Source organism: Physeter macrocephalus, chromosome 17 (genome assembly GCF_002837175.3).
Source record: "Physeter macrocephalus isolate SW-GA chromosome 17, ASM283717v5, whole genome shotgun sequence".
Classification (NCBI taxonomy): Eukaryota; Metazoa; Chordata; class Mammalia; order Artiodactyla; family Physeteridae; genus Physeter; species Physeter macrocephalus.
In genome coordinates this window covers 14,079,241-14,090,765 of record NC_041230.1, presented here as the reverse complement: position 1 = coordinate 14,090,765, position 11,525 = coordinate 14,079,241, and positions in this window count along the sequence as shown.

Genomic DNA, 11,525 nt, shown 5'->3' with positions numbered 1-11,525 from the left:
ACCCAGCTCTAGCCCTTCGTTTCTAATCTACTGAGGCAGCCACAAGAAGGTGCTCTGGCTTGAGTGACTCTTGAGCCACTGGTCCTTACACTTGGGACTTGGCTTGATCACTGAATAAGCACCTTGAGTAGCCCTAGTCCCCAGTACTGAACCTTCCTGATCTAGGTGAGGAGTTGCCGTGGAGGGTCGGGCCCTTTTGCACTATATTAATTTTGTGCACGTGTATATGTAAACCAAACCACTAATACATTTGACAAAGGGGCAGAGAAGCATGGATGTGAGAAATGGCTCCATTGAACCCCTGACCAAGGGAAGACCAATTTGGTTGAGTCCAGCAGAGCCTAATTAGAGCACGGGGTTGGAGATTACCGTTTCTCCCATCCAGGAGGCAGACCTGTGTTCTCTGGAGACTGCTACCTGCCAAGATGGCCCCATCCCATCAGGCCCTGTCCACCCTCCTGACTCCCCAGAGACAGGACAACAGCTGCAGTGGCCCTGGAGGACCCACAAGATTGGAGTTTCTCCTAAGTGGATGACAAGATGGAACATACAAATGCAGGAGCTGCCAGAGGATTTTCAGTTCTAGGCAGGGCACTTGGTTCAAGCCAATGGGGAGTTCTAGACAGAGCTGGAGGGCCAGCTCTTGGCTACAGAGCACAGCTGCTGCCCTTGAGCCTGATATCTGCGCTGATGAGGGTGGTTGTAAGAACTGTGATGTCACGGTTTGATGGTCTCGACTTCTGTTGACGTTAAGGTGGGTGGGCAAATGTGTTTAGCGCAAAGACAGCCACATAACGCCGGCCTTGGCTCAGATGTGATGAGGACGTGGCTGACCCTCTTTCTGCTCACCCCCATGCCACCCAAAGGAGGCAGCTCCATGTAGAGAGAAGCCTTGCCCCACCTGGAGATTGAGGCTCACGAGGTTGCCCTTTGTGGACCAAGAGAAAGAAAAGAGTATGGGTGGCAGCTAAGGGCCGCTTCCTGCCAGGAGCCAGACTAGCAGTGACATTCTCTCAGAAGAATCAGCGTGATCCAGATGGAACCCAACCCCAGGGAGGGATGAGGGTCAGAAAAGGATCTCACAGCCCCTGCCTCAGTCCCTGCCCTCCAGTCCTCGGTAAGTCCAGGGGCATGGCTCTGAGAGCTGTTAGTGGAAGGAGAGCCCAGCCCCTGGGAAGCCCCCCAACCTCACCCCCCTGCCCCTGGCTGATCTTGTTTGGGAACACCAGATGGCAGCTCTCTTCTCCCAAGCCCCGGAGCTGGAAAAACAAGACACCTGCTTGACCCATGGGGAGCTCTTCAAACCTCAGAGCCTCAGGCAGAGTGGAGGCCAATCCTGGGGTATGTATCCAGGCGTTGCTGCCTGTAGGTAGTTGTTTATTCACAGGGAAGAGGACCCCTGTGTTCCCAATCTCACCTTCTTACCCCCAGTGGAAGGATGTCTGGACAGTATTTGTGCTATTTTGGGGTCATGTAACTTTGACTTGAACAGTGGGCTAAAGTGGCTGCAGAGGCTTTGAACCCCGGTCAGCAAAAGGGTCCTGCTTACTGCAAAGATCTTTATCTTCCTGGCCACCTGTGCCATTGATTGAGTGACAGCCAGCATGTGCCAGCCACTGCAGGTACTTGGAGGACAAGACAGCCCACAGGGCTAAGAGAAGACGTCTGTTTATCCACAAGAATTGTTTACTTGAGATCCTGTAAAGTTATCTGGAAAAGAACTTTCCATATTACAGTTTTCAAGTTTGTCATAACATCGAATATAGATTACCCGCAAATTCCTTGACTTGCAAGTAGAGCCAGCAACCTCTCCGGCCCCAATGACTGGCACCTCCATACTGAACAAGGCTTCTCCGAGATTCTAATGAGAGATCCAGGGACAGAGGCAGGCACACTCCCAAGGGGGAATACAAAGGAGACGGCTGGAGGTCAGTTGCATTTGGATTCTCCTCTTTGTTTCCATTACACAGAACAGCCAATCTGACAGCCATCTCTGGGCCTCGCTGCCGAGCTGGACAGCACGCTTACTTGACTGAGTCGTGGCTCTAGGATATGACAACAGCTGGGTCATCCAGGCCTCGACTCCCAGGACCTCCTCACACAGACATCACAAACTGCGACAAAGCCTTAAAAGAGCAGGGCCGGAGCCAGGGAAGCGCTGGGACGCCCAAGCCAAGCCCCTGGGAGGATGCCTGCCCTGCCCCTAGGAGAACAGGGGTCCCCACATCCCTGGCTGGACGGGGCGGGAGGTGCGCCACCTGCCACGGGCTTGAGCTGCTCGGGGTTGGGGGGTGGGGGTGGGGGTGGGCGGTGGGCCAAGGCTGCTGTTCAAAGCCCATGTCTAAACTGTCACCAGAGCTTCCTCCTCTGCGTCCTGGATCCGGTCCAGGGCTCCCGCGGAAGCTGCGGTTTGGGGCAAACAGCCTGCACCAACTGCTCCCACTCCGGACGCGGGCCACGCCCTCTTGGACTCGAACACACCCCCATTTCCCTGGGCCCACAGAGACACGCCTCTCCCTGCAGCCAAACAGCGTGAAGGCAGATTTGTACGAGTATGTACAAGGTCCTGGAATTCTCGCCCGGTTGCCACACGGTATAAGGAGCATAACTGGGGGAGGTTATGCAACTGCCCGAGGAGCCGGGGTGCGCTGCCAGGGCTCTCCAAGTTCTCATCACAGGCATACAGGGAGCCTGGGACAGAGCCAAACGCTAACAGTGCCACCTTTGGTGGCACTGATGGCCTCGCTCCGGCAGGGCAGCAGTATGGCTCTGCTGAGAGCTGGGGATCCCAGGTCCCTGCTGGGCCAACGGGAGCGAAGCTTAGGCAGAGGGGACCGTGCCCGCAGCCAAGGCGGCAGAAGCCGAAGCAGTGGCAACAGCCCGGCCTGGCAGTGCCCAATGAGCACAGGGCCACCCCCAAACCCCCAGTCTGGATGCACACCAGATCCTGAGGGAGGGCAGTAGGGGGAGCACTGGGTGAGGTCTACCCAACTAAAGCAGGAGACTGACAACCCTATCCCCACCCCGTGGGCAGCTGGGCTGCATTCTCAGCCCCACAGAGCCCTCATGGGTGGGTCCATCCCCGGGGCCCTGTGAGTCACTTCCCCAGGCCCTGGAGGCCTCACTTGAAGGTGCCTCCCTCTCAAGCAAAGCCTCCTTTGTTCTCCTGCTGGCTGCACTTCACAACCCTTTCCTCCTCTCTGAGTTACAAACTCAGGTTCTGTGGGTTATGGGGGCACCAGCTGTGAACAGCACAGAGATGGACAAATGGAAAGTGGTCTGGCACTGCGGAAGGCTGGAGCTTGCTTCCTTGCTTCCTCTGTCCCCTGCTCTCTCAGAGCTCAGCCTCTCTCACTGTCCCAGACGTCTGGGGAAGCCCCCACCTCCCTGCTCAGGTAGCGGGTGTGCAGCCTCAGGAGCGCCGATCCTGGAAGGGTACCAGGAGGGAGGGCAGTTTGGATGCGCTCACCCTGGCCGGCACCACCCAGAGCCGCTGAACTGGCCCCTGACACTTCTCTTGCATCACAGAGAGGCTTCCTTGGCTCAGATGCCTGCAGCACCATCACTCACTCTCTTGGTTCTCCATCCCCTTGCCTCCCCTACTTTCCCATGCCCTGGTGGAGGAGCCCAGTGGAAGCCCAGCCCAGGAATGGAATTCATCAAAGTGACCTCAGACACAGCCTCTAGTCTGCCTTCTCTCCCTCCCACCTTCCATCTCCAGCTGGGCTGACCACGTGGGGCCTCACTGTCCTGGGAGGTGCTTAGCTGCCGGGTGAGCTGAGCCACCCTGCGCTGAAGGCAGCCATCTGCTAGTGTGTGGTGAGCACCAGCCTTGCAGCCAACAGGGACCCTTGTTTTGAAGAAGTAGAAGAGACTAATTCCAAAAAAACAAAAACAGGAAAACTGTGCACAAAGATTCTCAATTTTTAAAAATATCTAAAATTAATTAATTAATTTATTTATTTATTTTGGCTGCACCGGGTCTTAGTTGCAGCACATGGGATCTTCTAGTTGCAGCATGCAGTCTCCTTAGTTGTGGAATGCAGGATCTAGCTCCCCAACCAGGGATTGAACCTGGGGCCCCTGCATTGGGAGCAGAGTCTTACCCACTGGACCACCAGGGAAGTCCCAAGAGTCTCAGTTTTATCAACAAGAGTAAAAATGAAAATAGGGAGGAAAGCCCAGTGTTCTAAAAACAGAGGAAAGATGAAGTCTATTATGGAACATCATTTGATGAAATGTATTTATCCTTCCTTGACTGTTTCCTTGACTTTTCCAGCTTCTAGAGGCTGCCCACATTCTTTGGCTTGTGGCCTCTTCCTCCATCTTCAAAGCCAGCAGTGTAGCATCTTTAAATATCTCTGACTCTGACTCTTCTGGACTCACGATTACATTGGGCCCACCCAGATTATCCAGGATGATCTGACTATTTCAAGGTCAACTGATTAATCTTAATTCCATTTGCAACCTTACTTCCCCTTTGCCACATAACCTAACATATCTACAGATTCCTAGGTTTAGGATGTGGACATATTTGGGGGCATTATTCTGTCTGCCACAGCTAGGCAGCCACCTTATCCAATCAAAAACTATTCATTGAACACCAACTATAGGCCTAGCATTAGTTTAGGTGCTGCTGGCATACAGCAGTGAATGAAGAAGACAAAAATCCCTAACCTTGTGGAGTTTATGCTCCTGTAGAGGGAGATGGACAACAAACAAAATAAATAAGCAAAATATATAATAGGTGAGATGGTACTAAGTTAAGGGGAAAAATTAAGCAGAGAAGGGGATAGGCAGTATGTGTGTACTGCTATTTTGGCTGGTGTGCTGGACATCTACCATTTGTCCCTCTTTTTCTGCCTTGCTCCTTGTGGGCTGACATCTGTGAACACCATGAAGGGGTTCCCTTACCCTCTGGCTTCCTTTTGGTCATGGCTGATGGGAAACACCTTCAGGAGACTGGAGGGCAGAAGGCAACTGACGTCAGCCTCCCTCATCCCTCCTCCAAAGGCCTCACCCCCTATTAGGAGTCTTCTCATACAGCCCACCCAGCTCCAAGAACACGTCCTTTCCTTGCCGTTTCAGGCCTAGGTATGGTAACTATGGCTGCCTTTATTAGCCCCAGGGCAAATTACCACCCCTTCCAGTTTCCCTATACCCTGTCCACCCTTTGTAAAGAGTACTTTATTAAACTCTCTTCAGATTGTCCTAACTGGAGGGTGCCACCTGTTTTCCCAGGAAGGCCTTGCTGAGCTGATAACATTTAGATAAAGCCCCTAAAGAAGGTAAGGTGAGAGACAGGCAGATACCTGGTAGAAGAGCACTTTGGGCAAGGTGGCTGCAAGTGTAAAGGTCCTGTGGTAGAACCATGCATGACGTGTTTGGGAAACAGCAGGAAGGAAGCTTGTGTGGCTGCAGTAAGTAAAGGAGTGAGAAGTGAGAGGAGGTGAGGTCACAGGGGTACCTGGTATAGGACAGAAGTCGGAGCATGTAGGGCCTTTGAAGAAAGTGCTGCCAGTGCCCCACCTACATCCCTTCAGCACTGTCCATTGGATGCACGCAAACCCTCTGGCTTCCTACTGCCCCTGCAGCTCTCTGCCTGAGGGCCTCTTCTGGCCACAGGAGTGCAGCAGGGCAGGCCAGGGAGTTAGTTTCCTGGGAGCAGCCCTCAACCAATGTGGAGCTGGTGAATAAATACCCAGGTACCTTGCTGCTTGCATTTGACAATTATGAGGCATGCCCTAGGCAGCCTCCCAGAGGTCCCCAGAAGCATGGAGCTCTGGTGCTTACAGCGGTAACCCACTTATTAACACACCTTGTATTGGCTTCCTTCCTTTCCTGTCTCACTTCCCTGTTTATCTCCCCCTGCTCCTGGGAATCACCTCCCAAATGAACCACTTGTACTCAAGCTCTTGTCTCAGCATCAGCCTCTGGAGCATCCCAATCTAAGACAGCCTGTGGGCCATTATCAGGACTCAGGCTTTTAAGAGAGTGAGATGAGCAGCCACTGAAGAGTGGTCATTAGAGGAGTGACATGGACTGAGGGGGCAAAGGGAGAGGCAGGGAGACCAGTTAGACGCTACTGTAATAGTTCCGAGGAGTGGTGAAGGAGTGGAGGTGGTCAGAGATGGTTAGATTCTAGATACGCTTTGAAGGAAGAATCCTTGTGATTAGCTGTCTGTTCAGATATGGGATATGAGAGACAGTAAGGTGTCTAGGGTGATTTCAAGGTTTCTCCCTTGAGCAAAGGAAGGATGGAGTTGCCTTTTACTGGAATGAGGAAGACTACTTGGGGGAGAGCAAAAGACAGAAGGCTGGGAGCTCAGGTTTGGACACGTTGAGTTGAGATGTCTGTTAGGCACATGAGTGGAGATGGTGAGCAGGCAGATGGTCAGGTACACAAGTGGGGAACTCAGGAGGAGTCCAGGCTGCAGGTAGAAGTTGGAGGGTCATCTGTAGATAGGTAGTAGGTAAAGACTGGATGAGGTCTCCAAGGGAGTGAGGGTAGAAAGCATAGGGAAGAGGCCCCGGAACTGAGCTTTGGGCACACAACATCTAGAATTTAGGAGAGATAAGAAGGGATTAGCAGAGAGATGTCTGAGAAGGAGCAGCCAACAAGGTGGGAGGAAGGTCAGGAGGCTGAGTGAGGAAGAAGATATCAACCTGCCAGATGCCACTGATGAGGCAAGAGTAAGGTGCAGCCTGGGGCTTAACTGCTGGATTCAGGAGCATAGAGCTCATCGGTGACTTTAACACTTGCCCTATCAAGTGGGAATGAGGAGTCAAGACTCTAAATGGAGAATATTCAAGAGAGAAGAGGAAGAAATTGGAAACAAATACGGAGAGCCCTTGAGGGAAAATATATCAAATATTTTCAATTAATTTTGTTTCATTTTGAAACAATCCCAAACCCACAGAAAATTTGCAAGCACCAGGCAAAACTATTTTTTTATGAACCATTTTACAGTAACTTGTTGGCATGATGCTCCATCACCCCCAAATACTGGTGTGTGTTTTTCACAAACAGGGACATTTTCCTGTATAACCACCAAACAGTCTCCAACATCAGGAAAGTACACCGATACGTTACCAACATCTACTCCTCTGACCCATTCGGTTTCACCAACTGTTCTGGTAGCTTCCTTAATAGTAAGGCAACCAGTCCAGGATCATGTGTTGCGTTTAGCAGTCATGTCTCTTTAGTTCCTGCATCTGGGAAATTTCCCCCATCTTTCCCTAACTTTCATATCCTTAACGTTTTTGATGATTACAAGCCAGTTATTTTATAGAATGTCCCTCAGTTTTGGCTTGCCAATATTGTCTCATGATAAGAGCAGGATATGTGATTCAGCAATTCCACTTATATATTCAAAAGAATTGCAAACAGATTGCAAACAACTACTTGTATAGCACTATTCACAATAGCCGATAGGTGGAAACAACCCAAATGTCCACCAGTGGATGAACAGATAAACAAAAGGTGGTATATCCATACAGTGGAATATTATTCAGCCATGAAAAGGAATGAGATACTGATATATGCTGCAACATGGATGAACTTCAAAAGCATTACGTAAGATGAAAGAAGGCAGACACAAAAGATCACATATTGTATGATTCCATTTATATGAAATATCCAGAACAGGTAAATCCATAGAGACAGAAAGCAGATAAGTGGTTTCCAGGGGCTGGGGGGAGGGGGTAACAGGGAGTAACTGCTTAACGAGTAGGGGCTTTTTCTGGAGTAATGAAAATATTTTGGAACTAGATCGAGGTGGTAGTTCTACAACATTGTGAGTGTACTGAATGGCACTGAATTGTTCACTTTAAAAAGATGATGTTTATGTTATGTGAATTTCACCTTAATTAAAAAAGAAAGATTCAGGTTATGCATCTTTGGCCAGAATATCCCAGAAGGGTATTCCTGTTTTTCTCATTGCATCCTATCAGGTGGCACATGATTTCTATTTGTCCCATCACTGATGATGTTCACTTTGATCATTAGATTAAGGTGGTATCTACCAGGTTTCTCCTCCTTAGAGTTGCTCCTTTCCTCTTTGTAATTAATAGTACTTTGAAACTATGTAATACCCTGTTCCTCATGGAATTTTCTATCTATTTGTTTATCAGTTTATTCATCCATTTCTATTCTATTCATTGGGTCATAATCTGTTACCTTATTTATTTTGGTGCTCCAGTTACCCCAGATTTGGCCAGTGGGAGCTTCTCTATGCTGGCTTTCATATTCCTTTGACATATCCTCATCATTTTTAGTACCTCCTTGCTTCCTGGCATAACAAGGTCATCTTGTATTTTTCCTGCTCCAGTCCTGGAGTCAGCCCTTCCTGCAAGGAACACTGGTTCCTTTTAATGGAGAATACCATTTAGAAACCAAGATATAGGGCTATGTGTACTCATTGCTATTGGGGTATCACTTCTCCCAAACCTTCTTAGTGGACAATGCCAGGGAATGTAAGTGTGTGTGTACACATACATACTCATGCTTTTATGCATATTATGTATACATTTCTATATATATAGAAAATCATGAGTTCTTACCAATAATTCTAATTCCAGTCTAACAAACACCCCACATTCCAGTCTAGTATTCTCCCTTTTCCAACAGTGAGAAACACGGCTCCCCTAGGCTTAAAGTGTCCAGTCACTGCCTTCCCCCCAAATCCTCAGATGTCTTCTTCATCCTCCGTGGGCTCTAACACATGTGCTAGGCCACACCACTGCACAGATGTTCTCCTCAGCCAGCGTGGGTTCAGACACCCCCCAACCTTGCACTGAGCTACTCTCCTCTGCAGATGTCCTGCTCACCCTTCAGGGTACAAGCTGTACTTTGGACCTCCACAGCTTCCTCCCTTGCTCAGCCCCCACCTAATAAATGTTGGCCTGAATTATTAAGGGAAGAAAGAGGGATAGAAGAACTCTGATAAACCATCAAGCATAAAAAGCAGATGAACAAACTATATACATTCTATACTTACAGTTTTAAATTTTGGGTGGAAAAAAGACTGTAGAAATTATACTAAAATTATAATTGACATGATTGTAGGTTAAAATTATGAAGGTTTTTTTCCTTTTCCATATTTCCCAAATTATCTGTAATATGGTTGTATTACTTTTCAATTAAAATACTTCAAGAGGGCTTCCCTGGTGGCACAGTGGTTGAGAGTCCGCCTGCCGATGCAGGGGACACGGGTTCGTGCCCCAATCCGGGAGGATACCACATGCCGCGGAGCGGCTGGGCCCGTGAGCCATGGCCCCTGAGCCTGCGCGTCCGGAGCCTGTGCTCCAAAATGGGAGAGGCCACAACAGTGAGAGGCCTGTGTACCACACACACACACAAAAAACTTCAAGGAAAACATAACTTAAATAGCACTTTCTAAATCACCCCAAGCTACATACTGTGTGCTCAGGATTCATGCTGATGGTCCAAGAATATACCCACAATTTTAATAGAAGATCTGGAGAAAAGCAGTTTTATATCGAAACCAACCTGGATCAGAATACAAAGTTCTCATAAATTTTAAAATAAAACTTGAGTTCCAGTTCTGGAGAAAGATGATCCTTTTCCCTGCTTCTCCCCGTGCTGTAAGACTCACTATTGTGTGCTGCCTTGACATCTGGTAAAATCAGGAGGCCCTCAAATAGCATAACTGTAAGTTCCCTCTTCACTCTGCTCCCACAGATGAGGTCCCCTAGCCAAACAACCTCCTTATCAAAGGGACCAGGCACAGCTCCAGTTTATTCCTGAGTATCGGGTTTCAGTGCCATACCAGCCCATGGAATTATTCAAATAAGCTAATCACATTCTCCTGTGGGAACCAAAGGGCACCCCACCCTCTTGATACTATGTAGCCTGCCTCCTACAGCCCCTCTTTGTTCACTCTGTTCCCAAGTGAAACCCCCATGTGACCCTGCATGGCATGTGGTGTCCTCCCTTAGGCTATGACTATATGTGACTATTAAAATGCTGTTGATCTCATTTTCCCAGTCTCAGCAGTTGTGTATTCAACCATCCCCACAAACCTAGGGCAGGAAGACCTCCTCCACCAATGGAGTAAAGAAGAGGTGTTAAAACACTGCCCTCTAATTCTAACTAAATATCTTGGAAATTATTTAATAGACAATGATTAAAAGACTCTTAAAGCCAGAAAGCTGAAGGTGGACTAGCTAGGGGATTCAGGACTTGAGGAACTATAACATACTGAATTTCCCCAGTTTTCTTTTTTATCTCTCGTATACCGAGGACTAGGTACCAAAGATTCCTACAACTCAGAACCACCAACGGGCATAAAAAAAAAACAACAACCAAAAAGACAAGGAAAGTCCACTCTTTCTGGACAAAGGACAAGTAAAGAAAAGCCCCAAAGAGACTAGACCTAGTGGGGACCCCCAATGCCTGCTCCATGACAGAGGCACTGGCAGGCAGTCTGAGCCGGTGAGGTTGGTGAGCCGGTCCACCTGCAGGGGCAGCATCGGCTAGTGGCATAAAAAGATCCAGGCCCAGCAGCTTCTGTCCCCCATCCCCAACCCTCCAGCTGAAGAAGTTGTCCCAGCAATACCAGGTGGCCTCAGGAATGACATCAACAGAGACTGAGCAGTAGCCCCAGCAGTGCTAGAAGAATGAAGCTAGAAGACTAGAATCACACTGAAAGGATTCTGATAGGCAAACCATCACTGGAACTAATACATATACATTCTGGTATACATATATATCTACATATGATGACTATATACCAGAACCTACATGCTAAAATAGATTTAAATAGGTCAAGAGTATCATAACATAAAAACAAAAGTATCTAGGATACAACTGAAAATCACTCATCATTCCAAAGAACCACAATTTGAATGAGAAAAGAAAATTGACTCCCATAACTGGATGAATCAGATGTCAGAACCACCTGACAACAATTTTAAAGCAGTGCCATAAAAATGCTTCAACAGACACAAACTCTCTAGAAACAAATTTAAAAATTAAAAATCTTAGCAAAAAATAGCAGTAATAAAAGACAACCAAATGGAAATTACAAAACTAAAAAATACAACAGCTGGAAGAAAAAAAACTTGCTAGATGGACTCAGTAGTAGAATGGAGATGACAGAGGATAGAAGTGATGAACTTGAAGACAGATCAATAGAATTTACTCAATCTAAACAACAGACAGACAGAAAACAGACTAAAAAAATTACAGAGCTTCAGAATTCTGTGAGACAATAACAAAAGATGTAACATTCATATAATCAGAGTCCCAGAAGGAGAGGAGAAAAGAGTGTGGGACCGAAAAGTATGAGAAGAAATACTAAAAGAAATCTACACCAAGATATTATCGTAATCAAACCTCTGAAAACTAAGAACAATGAAAAAAAATCTTAAAAACAGTCGAGAGAATCAATACATTACCTGTAAAGGAAGATAAATTTAAATTACAATGAATTTCTCATCTGAAACCATGGAGGTCAGAAGGAAGTGGCACAACATTTTTCAAGTGCTGAAGAAAAGAACCG